The sequence below is a fragment of the Dermochelys coriacea genome, chromosome 4 (assembly GCF_009764565.3).
Source record: "Dermochelys coriacea isolate rDerCor1 chromosome 4, rDerCor1.pri.v4, whole genome shotgun sequence".
NCBI lineage: Eukaryota > Metazoa > Chordata > Testudines > Dermochelyidae > Dermochelys > Dermochelys coriacea.
Window position 1 is genome coordinate 73,374,757 of NC_050071.1, and position 14,338 is coordinate 73,389,094.

Genomic DNA, 14,338 nt, shown 5'->3' on the forward strand with positions numbered 1-14,338 from the left:
CATGCTGTATCTAGGACCCAGGCTTTATGACCCATCTTGCCCACTACTGCTGACACCATTGGGAGCTGGGGATGGTGCTGGGGCAGGGTGACTGGTTCCGTTTGGTGGAGGTGCAGTCTGAAGGGGGCTGATGCAGTTTGCTGTTTAGGCCAGGTAGTCATTGCAGGCTCCCTGTTTCAGTCCCACCCTTTCCTCTATTTGTAGGACCTCTGGTAATACTAGGGTCAAGGCTAATTGCCAGTTTTGGGGGTCTGGAACAGATTTTTCCCACATGGCAAAATGACAAACTGCTGTGAGGTTTTTTCACCTGCAATCCGGCACCCAAAAGAGCTGGTTTTGGTGAGTTGCATTATAACTATTTCAGTGGGTTCCAAGGCAGTTGATGGGTTAGAAAGGGTCTGACTGAGGTCCTTGTAAACTAGTAGACTGCCTGGGCATTAATCCTGGGCCCTGCAATGGCTGGTGAGGGGGATGCCTCTATTTCTTGTGCAGTTTATGACTCCTTCTTTATCTTCTCTCTCCTACTTATGGTGTGGAGGAGGGGAGTGGGTGGGACTAGGGTCCCATGCCAGCCCTGATGATGATGTAAAGAGGAGATGACATTCACAATCACCCCTGATTTAAGAGTTGTTTCAGAGTAGCAGAGTAGTAACAGTAGTAGCTGTATCCGCAAAAAGAAAAGGAGGACTTGGGCACCTTAGAGACTAACAAATTTATTTGAGCATAAGCTTTCGTGAGCTACAGCCCATTTCATCCGATGCATTTGGTGGAAAATACAGTGGGGAGATTTATGTACACGGAGAACATGAAACAATGGGTGTTCATCCCATTTCCTCACTAGTATTTGAAATATTCTATTATACATAGCTTGATTATTGGCACATTCATTGCCTGCTTTCATGTTATTCAAAGATAGTTAACATGAAAAAAAATGTTGATTTTTTTTGTATTCTTTTTCTTGGTTATAAATACAGTTCATTTGCCTGACCCTGCTTTGCATTCAAAGCAGCACGTGCCTAACTGTCACATGTCAGTGCACATCCACTTAAGTTTATGCTTTATCTTTACATATTGCTGCACCCTGACCTTTGTTGTGCAAATGAGGGGGGAGGGTTTTTTAAGTTGCTCTCCCATTCCCACGGGGAGCTTGTGAAGCAATAGGTACGAAATGCTCCAGAGAGAATTAAGTGCTGGGAGCAGGGTCCATAGTCCCTTCTGCTTCAGTCCAAAGTGGGCTTCAGCTGCCAGCTAAAGATCATGAGGGAAGATGCTTTGTTGGCTAGTGGGTATATTTAGGTGTACCACATATGAGCTGCCTATCCATACTGCTTGCTTTTAGAACCTCACCTCACCCCATTTCCTCAATGACATCTCTCACCTACATGTGGCCTCTAGTCTCCTCCAACTCTAGTTTAGTTGCAGCAAAAAGAGCAGGATTAGGGTCAAAATCAGCACCCATAAAGTTTAGTTTTCAATGTAGGGTTATGGGGTGGGAGGGGGAAGTAAGTAAGTAAAATTTAGCCTTCCTGTTGAGTGATAAGTAATATCTACCTTCTCTGCCAAAGTTGTATTGGCTTTGTGGTGCTAGCAGAGGTAAAACATAACATTTGGTGATTTAGAAGGGCAGCTTTCTCTTTACAACTTCCACCTGTGTACTTGTCACAACCTGTCCCAGTACCCCACTGGACTGTCACCACTCTGAGAGTGGACCCAGTCCACTGGGACTTCCCACATGCATCTAAACTAGCTGAGTCTGGGAAGAGTCCAGTCACTGTTTCTAGCTCTGGAACTATCAAGCAAACTCCCAGGATGAGACCTTTTTTGAGACATCAGACTCCACACACTCATTATCCTAGACCCTGAAACCAGTGCCTCAGACCTTCTGAGTGGCCTGTGAATGCTCCATCTTGGCTGTGGGCACTCTGGGCTTCTAGTTTAATCCCGTTGGGGACAATGTGGCAGAAAAGCAAGGAACACAAGCTTAGTAAAGGAATTTCTTACCCACAGTCACTTTACTCTTAAGCATTCAAGAGTGACAGAAATTTGAAAATAATTGAAGTTCTGAAACCTTCCCCTTGTCTGATCTAACCCTTCTATGAGTCTACGGTTTGTCAGCCTTCCAGGCCGGGTGGAGTCCCTCCTGCAAATCTTACTTCCATGTGGCAATGATCAGCACTTGTGAGTGACAGACTGATAATATCTTGAGCAAACCTTATGAAATTAGGGTTAATATCTTTTGGGTTACTGTGAAAGGACATGCCCTCAAACTGGTATGGAGGAGGCTAATGAGCGCCTTTGGGCTAACGAGATGCACCTGCAAGTGTTATGCAGTCTGGAAGAGGAGGCGTTTAAAAGAGTGGAAAATCTGCACAGAAAGAGGTTGAACAGGAAGAAGGTTGTTCCACCCACAGACTGCTAATAACACACATGTAGTCCAGCTGAGAAGAGGGCCAGGAAGCACACAATACCTGAAGCTGCCCTCACTGACAATAGACCAATTTGCCCCCAGGAAGAGGTGGAAGGTAAACCTTGTGAAGGTGCAATAGACTTGGAGACTGAGCCCTTAGAGCTGAATCTCTGGGGCTCCGAAGATTCTGGTTCTTGTGTCAGCCAGACCCTCCTTTCTTGCAAGGGGAAGGGAAGAGGAGGAGACAATCCCCTGTCTGTGGGTGGTTGCTCTCAGAAAGCTCCAACAAGGGCTGCTAATCGGGGAAGAAAAGAGGGTAAACAACAGACAGTGGGAGCTGGGGGATCCAGCGAGCCCTGCCCTCCCCACAGGTACATTGTACATGGTGGTGTGGCATTGTATGGATTTTCTCTCCTGGGGAGGGGGATGCTAATGTATTTCCCTCATTAGCAGCTCTTTGAAGCTACATTCCTGGAGAGGTGTGCATATACTAGTTCCAACTGTATTCTCCAGAGACCAACAGACAAAGAGTTTTTGAATAAATAGCCTGGTTTTAAACTGGCTCAGGGCCTTCTCCCTGATGGTCCTTCAAGGAGATGTAATGCACCTCTTGTGGTAGGTCACTGTTTCTTCAGGGTTGTACAATCCAGTTCAACATGTAATACAAAACAGTGTCTGCAATTGGATACAGACATATCCTATTCTGTCACAGTACTACCAGTTTAGGGATTAATTTCAATGTTAATATACATAACTATTTTTCTTGTGTATACATAGAATCATAGGATTGGAAGGGACCTCGAGAGGTCCTGTAGTCCAGTCCCCTGCACTCATGGCAGGACTAAGTATTATCTAGACCAGGGTGAGGAACCCTTTTTTCTATCAGGGCCACTGATCCACAGAAAAAATCAGACTTGTGCCCCACATAGCCCCACAGGGGAGCATGGAGTCTCATGGCTTTCTCCCCTGCCCCCACAGTGGGGCAAGTCTTCACTCACAGCTCCAACTCTGCATGGGGGCACAGAGGCTCAGAAATTTCCCTAGGCTGTGGGGTGGGGCCAGAAATGAGGGTTCATGGTGTGGGAGGGGGCTCTGGGCAGGGGCAAGGAGGTTGGGGTGCAGGCTCTGGGGTTGGGCTGGGGATGAGGGATTTGGGGTGCAAGAGGGGGCTCTGCACCAGGGCCAAAGGGGTTGGGGAGGAGGTGTGGAATGCAAGGTCCGGGAGGGAGTTAGCATGGCAGGAGGGGGTTCTGACAAGGGGTAGCAGGTTTAGGATGCAGGCTTTGGCCAGACAGCACTTACCTCAGGCAGCTCCCGTTGGTGGCACAGTGGGACTAAGGCAGGCATCCTACCTGCTCTGACTCCATGCTGTTCCCATAAGTGGCTGCTATGTCTGGCCCTTCAGTGGTCCACAGCTCCCATTGGCCGTGGTTCCCAGCCAATGGGAACTGCGGAGCTGGTGCTGGGGGTGGGGGTAGCACGTAGAGCTTCCCTGATCACCCCTGAATCTAGTAGCCACAGAGGCCTTCCAGTTGCTGTGCAGAGCCAACCAGACTTCTAATGGCCTGGCAAACCTCCTCCCACAGTGGGGTGAGCCAGTGCTTGCACCACTAGCCCCACCGGGTGCACTGAAGCTTGGGGCTTCCAGCCCGTGGCACGGAGACTTGCTGCGAGCCAGATGAAATGAAGCAGGGGGCCGGATCTGGCCTGCAGGCTGGAGGTTCCCCACCGCTGGTCTAGACCATCCATCATAGGTGACAAGGTACACACAGGGCCATATTAAGGCATAGGCAAACTAGACACATGCTGAGAGCCCAGTTGATGTCTTGGCAATGGGGAGCAACCTGAGTGCTGCAACCCCATGCATCAGGTCACAAAGGCCAAATCTGAATGACTGGCTAACTATCCCATTACAGAGGGGTAATGGTGCCAGACATGAGAGGGAAATGGGGCAGCCAGTGTTGCTTTGCCTCATTGCTGCCATGGGGACAGCTTCAACATCAGATCCTCCCCAGGGTCCAGCCTGGCCTCTCTCCACTTCCAGCAGTCAATGTCTCTTGTGCTCTGCAGGACTTGTTGAGCAACCGCATGGTGGAGCTAAACACAAAAGGGGAGCAGGGAGCCCTAGCAGGATGGACATAAAAGCGTTTGGCCAATGGATGGGTTAAACAGTCTTTAGGTACACATTCTCTTCCTCCTCATCCACCCCCCCCCAAAAAACCCTAACCCTAACCTTTTCCATCTCCTGGCTGAAAGTTAAGGGAATAACCTGAGATTAACTTCTGAAACAAGAAAAGGAGTACTTGTGGCACCTTAGAGACTAACAAATTTATTTGAGCATAAGCTTTCATGAGCTTCATCGATGAAGTAAGCTGTAGCTCACGAAAGCTTATGCTCAAATAAATTTGTTAATCTCTAAGGTGCCACAAGTACTCCTTTTCTTTTTGCGAATATAGACTAACACGGCTGCTACTCTGACTTCTGAAACAGTGATGAATTTGGCCTGTATATAAATGATTTTTGTAGCACAAATATATTTATCCTTTAGCTTAGGTTCGGTTCATCTTTTTTTTTTCAGTCAAGATTCACATTTATTCCTATGTGGTATTTTACTGAAATACCTTTATAAGGTACAGAACAAACCCATGAGATCCTGGGTTAATGGCTTTGCAAATAGTAAATTACCAGTAGTAAATTCAGAATATTTATCTCTGAACATAACATGAGCCTTTATATTAATTATTCTAATATATAATCTGTTTAATTTCCCTGTTAATGGGAATGATCTAATTAAGAGACAGAACAAAAAGTAGGAAAGTGCTTTATTCTGTGGTTCTCTATCTTATACTGGCACCCATGGGATAACCTTGTATGGAAATGTTATGCCTTTACATCCATCTGTTTGCCAAGCAGTACTCAGTTGCACAGATGGCAATACTCAAGGACCCTAAATTATCAGCAGTGGGGGCAAAAGATCTATCTGGCTTTAAGATTAAACTCGATAAGTTTATGGAGGAGATGGTATGATGGGATAATGTGATTTTGGTAATTAATTGATCTTTAAATATTCATGGTAAATAGGCCTAATCCCCTGAGATGGGATATTAGATGGATCTGAGTTACCCAGGAAAGAATTTCTGTAGTATCTGGCTGGTGAATCTTGCCCATATGCTCAGGGTTTAGCTGATTGCCATATTTGGGGTCGGGAAGGAATTTTCCTCCAGAGCAGATTGGAAGAGGCCCTGGAGGTTTTTTGCCTTCCTCTGTAGCATGGGGCACGGGTCACTTGAGGGAGGATTCTCTGCTCCTTGAAGTCTTTAAACCACAATTTGAGACTTCAATAGCTCAGACATAGGTGAGGTTTTTCGTAGCAGTGGGTGGGTGAGATTCTGTGGCCTGCATTGGGCAGGAGGTCAGACTAGATGATAAGAATGGTCCCTTCTGATTTAGTATCTATGAATCTATGAATACTCAAAGGACCCTAAATTATCAGCAGGAGATCAGGGACTTTAGGGACTTGTAGCTTACAAATTAAGTGCTAACTGCTGCTTTTTCTAGTCCTGAGCATCCAGATAGCTTGCCCAGCAAACTGGGAAATGCCAGAGATGGTTGGATGAGGCAAATGTTCTGACATTTATGTTCATCCTCTTTTCTTTCCTTTAAAACAAATAAGTGTCCTGCAGCAATGTCTTCTGATGCCTAACCAAAACATTTTTGTCCTGAACTGATCCTCATTTCACTAAAGCACATAATTGGGCTAACAATTATACTTATTTTTCCATTTCTAAAGTATGATAGATTTTTACTGAGTGTACTGTTTCAGAAAATTTATGTCCAGTAGCCCAACAAACAGATCTATAGTAAAGCAGAGACAGAGTAGATATAAGGATAATACTGTTCTCTTCACTAAACTAAAGTTCTTTGTTCAATGTAAAGGAGAAGGTAACTGTGATTTTTTACAATGTTCTTTGAAACCTCTTCTTCCTGGACTCCACTGCTTCAATGAAGAAACCAGGAATCCTGAATACATCTGCCTCTAGAAACCATCTTTAGGGGAGATGACCATGAACTGGACTACTAGATTTGTTTTTCCTGAATTCCCTGCAAGTTTCTGGAAGAGAGTTATTCTGATTATATATGTTCCTCCTTCAACCTTGCTTCTTTCCTATGTATAGAATTCAGACTACAGAAATGGAGGGAATGGTGCCAAGGACATATCTGAATCTCTTCTCCCAATAAGCTAGGGGACATTTATACACAGCTGTAAGAGAATGATTGAGTCCTGTTTTTAAATATTCATTATTTCTATTTGAAAAACAAATAACTAAACTATTGTATTTGTCATCTAAATTGTTGGGGAAAGTAATGGTGAGAGCAAATAAAAGGCAAAATGTCAAAAGCCAAAAAATATAATTTCAGAATATAATTCTTAGTACTGATATAGTGCCTTTCATCTAGGGTTGCCAGGTGTCCAGTTTTCGACCAGAACACCCAGTCGAAAAGAGACCCTGTCAGCTCCAGGCAGCTCCGCTGGTTAGTGGCACAGTGGGGCTGGCAGGCTCTCTGCCCAGCTGTGCGCAGCTCCCGGGAAGGGCCAGCATGTCTCTCTAGCTCGGGGTGGGTGACCATGGGAGGTCCATGTGCTGCGCTCACCTCAAGCGCCAACTCTACAGCTCCCATTGGCCAGGAACCACAGCCAATGGGATCTGCAGGGGTAGCGTCTGCAGGCAGGGGCAGCGCTTGGAGCATCCTGGCTGCGCTTCCATCTAGGAGCCACAGGAACATGTCACCGCTTCCCAGGAGCCACCTGAGGTCAGCACCACCTGCAGCCCAAACCTCCTCCCACACCCCAACCACCTGACTGAGCCTCCTCCCACACTCTCTGAACCCCTTGGTCCCAGCCCGGTTCCCCTCCTGCACCCCCAGGCAAAACCCTCACCCCCCTCCTGCAACTCACCGCCTCCTGCCCCAGCCTGGAGCCTCCTCCCGCACCCTGAACCCCTCATTTTTGGCCACAACCTGGAGCCTGCCCTCCAGCCTAGAGCCCATACCCTCTCCCACACCCCAACCTCCTGCCTCAGCCTAGAGCCCCCTCCCACACAAATCTCATCTTTTTTAACTATTTATTTAATAGGTTGGCACATACATTACTACATTTGGTGCATTTATCACTACAGTATTTGCTGTTCTCATTTACCATTTGAAAATTATTAGCAGTGGTATAATAGTAAAGGTATTTTATATATTAAATTATAGGAATATAGAGATATCTGTAATATGTATATTACAGAATACAAACAAGAGACCGCTAGGCAACTGCTGACACCACATTCTACAGGCCATTACCCTCTGATTCCACTGAGGGTTACCAAAAGAAACTACACCAGCTGCTCAAGAAACTCCCTGAAAAAGCACAGGAACAAATCTACACAGGCACATCTCTAGAACCCCGATCAGGGGTATTCTATCGGCTACCCAAGTTCCATAAAGCTGGGAATCCTGGATGCCCCATCATCTCATGCATTGGCACCTTGACAGCAGGATTTTCTGGCTATGTAGACTCTCTCCTCAGGACCTACGCTACCAACACTCCCAGCTATCTTTGAGACACCACTGATTTCCTGAGGAAACTACAATCAATTGGTGGTCTTCCAGAAAACACCATCCTAGCCACTATGGATGTAGAAGCCCTCTACACCAACATTCCACACAAAGATGGACTACAAGCCATCAGGAACAGTATCCCTGATAATGTCATGGCAAACCTTGTGACTGAACTTTGCGACTTTGTCCTCACCCACAACTATTTCACATTTGGGGACAATGTATACCTTCAAGTTAGTGGCGCTGCTATGGGAACCTGCATGGCTCCACAATATGCCAACATTTTTATGGCTCACTTAGAACAATGTGTCCTCAGCACTAGTGCCCTAATGCCCCTACTCTACTTACGCTACATAGATGCACATCTACCAATGTGATATATGTCATCATGTTCCAGCAATGCACCTCTGCCATGTACATTGACCAAACCAGACAGTCTCTACACAAAAGAATAAATGGACACAAATCAGATGTCAAGAATTATAACATTCAAAAATCAGTCAAAGAACACTTCAACCTCCCTGAACACTCAATAACAGACTTAAAAGTGGCAATTCTTCAACAAAAAAAAACCCTTCAGAAACAGACTCCAATAAGAAACTGCAGAACTGGAATTAATTTGAAAACTGGACACCATCAAATTAGGCCTGAATAAAGACTGGATGAGTAGATGGATCACTACTAGAACTTAAAAAAAACGCAAAAAACTAATCTCCCCATGCTCCACTGTTACTCACACCTTCTTGTTAAGTGTTTGAAATGAGCCACCCTGATTACCACTACAGAACTGATTTTTTCATCCTGTTGATAATAGCCCAGTTTAACTGATTTGTCTCGACACCCCACTGGGTAAGGCATCTTTTCATGTACTGCTATATATATATATATATATATATATATATATATATATCTCTTTCTATTGTATATTCCACTCCATGTATCTGATGAAGTGGGTTTTAGCCCACAAAAGCTTATGCCCAAATAAATTTGTTAGTCTATAAAGTGCCACAAGTGCTCCTCATTGTGGTTTTTTGTTTTTGTTTTTTGTTTTGTAATACTCTTGTAATGCTATTTACTTTCAAATTGCAAATGACCACTTTTTAAAGATAACCATTACATGGTGTGTAACATTACTAGAGGCTTTATTTCTTTGTCAGGAGACATTGTCTTATAGACAACAGGATAAATGTGTTTTGTGATCTTTTAAAATCTTACAGAATATTAAACATCTGATTACCCTGTCAGACATTCACATTATCTGAATTCAAATGTAGCAATGATGAAAATCCCCTAAGAATACTGAGTGACCATGAGAATTAACCACAATCATCAAAGTACATTTGTGTATTCCTCAGCTTACCACCCCTTACTAGCAGTTCCTGCAAACTTTTCAGCAGACATTTCAAGAATTACTTTGACACTCGACAAATTAAAAACAGGTGTTGGAAGCATTCAGGTTTTATGCTTTGATTATTACTTTATCACACTGATTAATTACTTTGGTTAGAATCGAAGTAGCTAATGTGGTAGCATTTTGTTATGCTTATACAGTTCAAGATTTACATGTTTAAGTTTTATTTTTATTAATATTTAAACAATTAAAATTACCTGAAGGTTCATCAATGAACAAATTCCTTTACATATCTTACATTGTCATCACAGAATCTTTGTATTTTAACAGATCAGCTCTATATGGGATTTAGAAGACTTCAGTGCACAACTATAACAACTCTTAATACATTAATTTGTGTATCTTTGCTGTTAGTTTAAAATATGCAATAATTTATATTACTAAATAAACACAAATTATCTGAATGGGGGCATACAGGCCTCACACTGGCAAGAAGGAGTTAATGAGGGCCTCTGGATTCGATTGGCCCCATGACACCTGTATTAGATGTCAAGAGTACAGATAAGTGTTTAAAAGAAGGAGACCAGATCAGGTTGAGACTGACCAGGAAGAAAAGCAGAGCTCTACTTCTCCCTTGGTGAGGGAAGCCTGGTTTCAGCCAAAAGTCTGAAACAGCTTGCTGCCTGGATGAGTCTCCCCATAGGTGGGATGACCAGACCCAGGAAGACTGACTAAAAATATTGGCTGCATAAAGACAGGTCCTGCAGGAAGAGTGGACTCATGACCAGGACTTCTTGGATAATCATGGGTTTCAGTTCACTGTATTCCTTGCCTTGGAAGGAGTGGGACTCAAATGTAGCTTAGCTAGAGGGGAAAAACCCACTGTACTGGACATGTGAGAAGTGGCAATAGACTGTCAGACCCCAAGACAGGGTGAATAATGCCAAGTTTCCCCACAAGGGGGCACCACCAAGGGAAGGCCTGTAACACAGTGTTAAGATTGCAAAGTCAAGCACTCCAAAGTTAATATATGCCAAAATTTAAGGTTGTCTGTGTTACCTTAATTTCACCTTCTTGTGCATATGCATTATGATAGTACATGATTATGTAATTAAAGCTATTTTTTACACAAGAGCCATGCCTTATTCAGTGTAGAGAATTGACTGTGTTCTGGGGATGAATAGGGGTATGTAGTGAAGTAGGTGTTAGTTTGGGGTCAAGTAATTAAAGACCATATCATAATTAGGGCCCTCCCAAATTCATAGTCCATTTTGGTCAATTTCACAGTCATCAGGTTTTAACAACCATAAATTTTATGATTTCAGCTATTTAAATCTGAAATTTCATGGTGCTGTAATTGTAGGGGTCCTGACCCAAAAGAGTTGTGGGGGGGGTCACAAGGTTATTGTAGGGTGGGTTGTGGTACTGCTACCCTTACTTCTGCACTGCTGCCAGTGCTGCGTTCAGAGCTGGGCAGCTGGAGAGTAACGGCTGCTGGCTGGGAGCCCAGCTCTGAAGGAGAGCTGCTGCCAGTGTAACACCAAATACCCTGCTCATCAGTGGGCAGGATTGAATTGGGGACCTCTGGAGCTTAGTGCATGAGTCTCTACCGCATGAGCTAAAAGTCAACTGTCTCTTAGCTAAGTCTATAGATCAAACTCATTTAACTCTAAGTGCTCTCGATGCCACTAACTGGGACAGAACACCACACCTGGAAGGTGTGTGGTGTGACGGGGAAAGGCCAGATGGCTATAGAAAAGTAGTCCTATTGGGATCCGGGAAGTGGGCGGGCAAAGCCCGTCCACCGCTAAAGGATCCCCCCCAGCCTAAAAGGGGGATCCACAGGACCTAGATACCCAAAAAATTCCGGGGCACAACTAATAAAATAACAGGGACAGGAGTGCGGTCAAAGGGTCAAACGAAGGGAACTGGACAGGGCCACCGAGCAGAGAACCCCGGACAGCCCCCACTGCTCCTCAAAGGCATCAAGGGAGTCAGAGGACGCCGTGCAGAGGAACTCTGACCGGATACGTGAATGGACCGAGGATCGGAAATAGGCCCCACAGTCACAGGAGACTGCATCGGCCAACCTCCTCACTCTGGTTTCATAGATAGCCATTTTAGCTAGGGCCAGGAGGAGGTTGACCAGGAGATCCCGTGACTTTGTGGGGCCATGGATAGGGAATGCATGAATAGGAAGGTGAGGGGAGAAGTGCAACCAAAAACATAATAAAATATTGGTGAGGAGCCGGAATAGGGGCTGCAGCCTGGCACACTCCAAGTATACATGTGCCAGGGTATCCCTCACGTCGCAAAAGGGGCAGGTGTCTTGGATTGAAGTGAACCACACCAAGTACACGCCCGTGCCCACGGCTCCGTGAAGGAGCCGCCAACTGACATCCCCGGCAGGCCTTGGGACTAAGGTGGAATATGGGCTGGCTCACCGGGGCTCCTCACCCTCCAAAGGTGGCAGGAGGTCCTGCCATTTTGTATCGGGGCGGGACACGAGGGTGCGGGTGTGAAGGGTGTTGAGCATGAGCATGTAGAGATGTTTTCTTGACGCGGTTTGAAAGCAGACCGGCTGCATCTCGTGCAGCCGGCTTCCGGTGAAGGGGTGAAGGGGTCGGTTGGGTCCACGGGGCAGGGGTCCAATTAAAAGGTCCGGCAGGCCTGGGGTAGCAGGTGGGCAGGGCGTGCCCTGGTGCAGGATCCGGTCGAGATAAACCCGAGCAGCGGGCGGCAAGGCGGCCTTCACCTCCAGAAGTATGCGCCGGGGAGTACAAGGTCTGGAAATCCCCATGCACTGAGCGAGCATCAGGGAATCCAGCCAGTCTCCCCGGTCATAGTCCAGGAGGTCTCCGACTCTTGTGACCTCTGCCAGGACCACCCTCTGGCACACCGAGCGGGACTCCGCCACCTGCACACAGAGTTGGGGGTTGTGTAGCAGGGGCTCCGTGAGGAGATCTGCTCCCTCGGTGGCCGCCACGGACCTGGTCGTTGAAAAGAGTTTCCAGGTCCGGAGGAGGTCCTGGTAGAAGACCGTCATCCCGGAGAGGGCTCGCGGAAGACCTCTGAGGTGGAGATAAAGGAGCTGCCGGTCGTATCGGAGCCTTCGGAAGCGGCGCAGGAAGGCGTGCGCCAGGATGCTCCACGCCGGACTACCTGCACCGTAAAGGAGCCTCTGCAGGGTCTGGAGGCGGAAGACATGGACCTGAGTGAGCAGACATTTTAGGTCCTGCCCTCCCTCCTCCAGAGGTAGATGGAGAACCCCTGCAGGGACCCAGTGCAGTCCTGACCAAAAGAACTCCAGAATCGATCTCCAGAGATTGGCCAGGAAACCCGGGGCCGGGACCAGGGTGTTGAGCCGGTACCAGAGCATGGACAGGACTAGTTGATTAAGCACCAGCACTCTCCCTCGAAGGGAGAGGCACTGGAGTAGTCCTGTCCATTTCCAGAGCCGCTCTATCACTCCTCCCTCTAAATTCTGCCAGTTCTCCTGCGGAGAGGGATGCGTGGCAGAAAGGTAAACGCCCAGATAGAGCAGCGGACCCATGCTCCACAGGATGGCCTGAAGCGCGAGTGGGAGGGAGCTCGCCTGCCGCCAGTACCCTACCACCAAGACAGAGCTCTTGACCCAGTTGACCCGTGCGGAGGAGGCTGCCGAGTAGATGGCCTGGCAAGCCTCCACCCGCGCCAAGTCATCCGGGTCCTAGACCACGAGGAGCACATCATCAGCGTACGCCAACAGGACCAGCTCCGGCTCCTGCAGCACCAACCCTGTCAATCTCCTTCGGAGAAGACAGAGGAAGGGCTTGATCGCCAGAGTGTACACCTGGCCTGAGAGGGGCCCCCCTGCCATACTCCTCGCCCGAAGCTAAGCCTGACCAAACACTCTGCGGAGGCGTACAGCACCCGGAGAAAATTCACAAACCTGGGTCCGAAGCCAAATGCTTGCAGAGTGCTCAGGAGATACCCGTGATCCACCCTGTCGAACACCTTCTCCTGATCTAAGGACAGGAGGGTGAATGACAGACCATCCCTACACCCAAAGTTCCAGTAGGTCCCGGACCAGATATAGGTTGTCGAAGATGCTGCGGCCCGCGACAGTGTAGGTCTGGTCTGGGTGGACCACGTCCGCCAGCACGGACCCTAGCTGCAGCGAGATGGCTTTTGCCACGACTTTGTAGTCCGTGCTGAGGAGCGAGACGGGACGCCAATTTCGTAAATCGCGGAGGTCCCCCTTCTTTGGCAATAAGGCCAGCACGGCTCGCCTGCACGAAAGAGGGAGGACCCCGCTCTGCAAAGATTCAGCCCAGACGGTGACTAGGTCTGGGCCCAGGACGTCCCAGAACACGCGGTAGAACTCCACGGTCAGCCCGTCCATGCCCGGAGATTTGTTGGTGGGCATGCGACGGAGGGCTTCCGAGAACTCGGCCAGAGTGAGAGGCAGCTCTAGCCGGTCTCGGTCCCCCGCGCTGACCGTCGGGAGCTCCTTCCACAGCACTCTGCAAGCGTTGGGATCAGTTGGATCCGGGGAGAAAAGGCTTGCGTAGAAGCCTGTCGCCCTCCCGCACATCTCCACCAGATCCGTGAGGGGAGTGCCATCTTCTGCCAGTAGGCAGATGATATGTTTCTTAACCCCCCTCTTTTTCTCCAGGGCGTAGAAGAAGCGGGAGCCGCGATCCATCTCCCGAAGGAGACGGATGCGGGATCGAACAAAGGCACCCCGGGCCCCATTGTCCTTGAGGGTCCGGAGCTCCTCCCGCTTCTCCCAGCATGCTCCGCAGAGGGGTGGATCCTCAGGGCTGGCAGCCAGACGCCTCTCCAGCTCTAAGACCTCCCGTTCCAACTGCTCTATCGCCGCATCCCTCCGTCTGCTGGCGCCCCGGGTGTAGTCACGGCAGAAGAGCTTGACGCGCACCTTCCCTAGGTCCCACCACCACCGCGCCGAGGGAAAGGCACGCTGCTGCCCTCCC

At 47.9% G+C, this 14,338-nt stretch overlaps 1 protein-coding gene across 5 annotated transcripts in view; it reads left to right on the top strand.

The window, feature by feature from the left end:
• GALNTL6 (polypeptide N-acetylgalactosaminyltransferase like 6) overlaps nucleotides 1-14,338 on the top strand; it is a 934,158-nt gene that overhangs the window by 282,861 nt on the left and 636,959 nt on the right. The window lies entirely within an intron of this gene.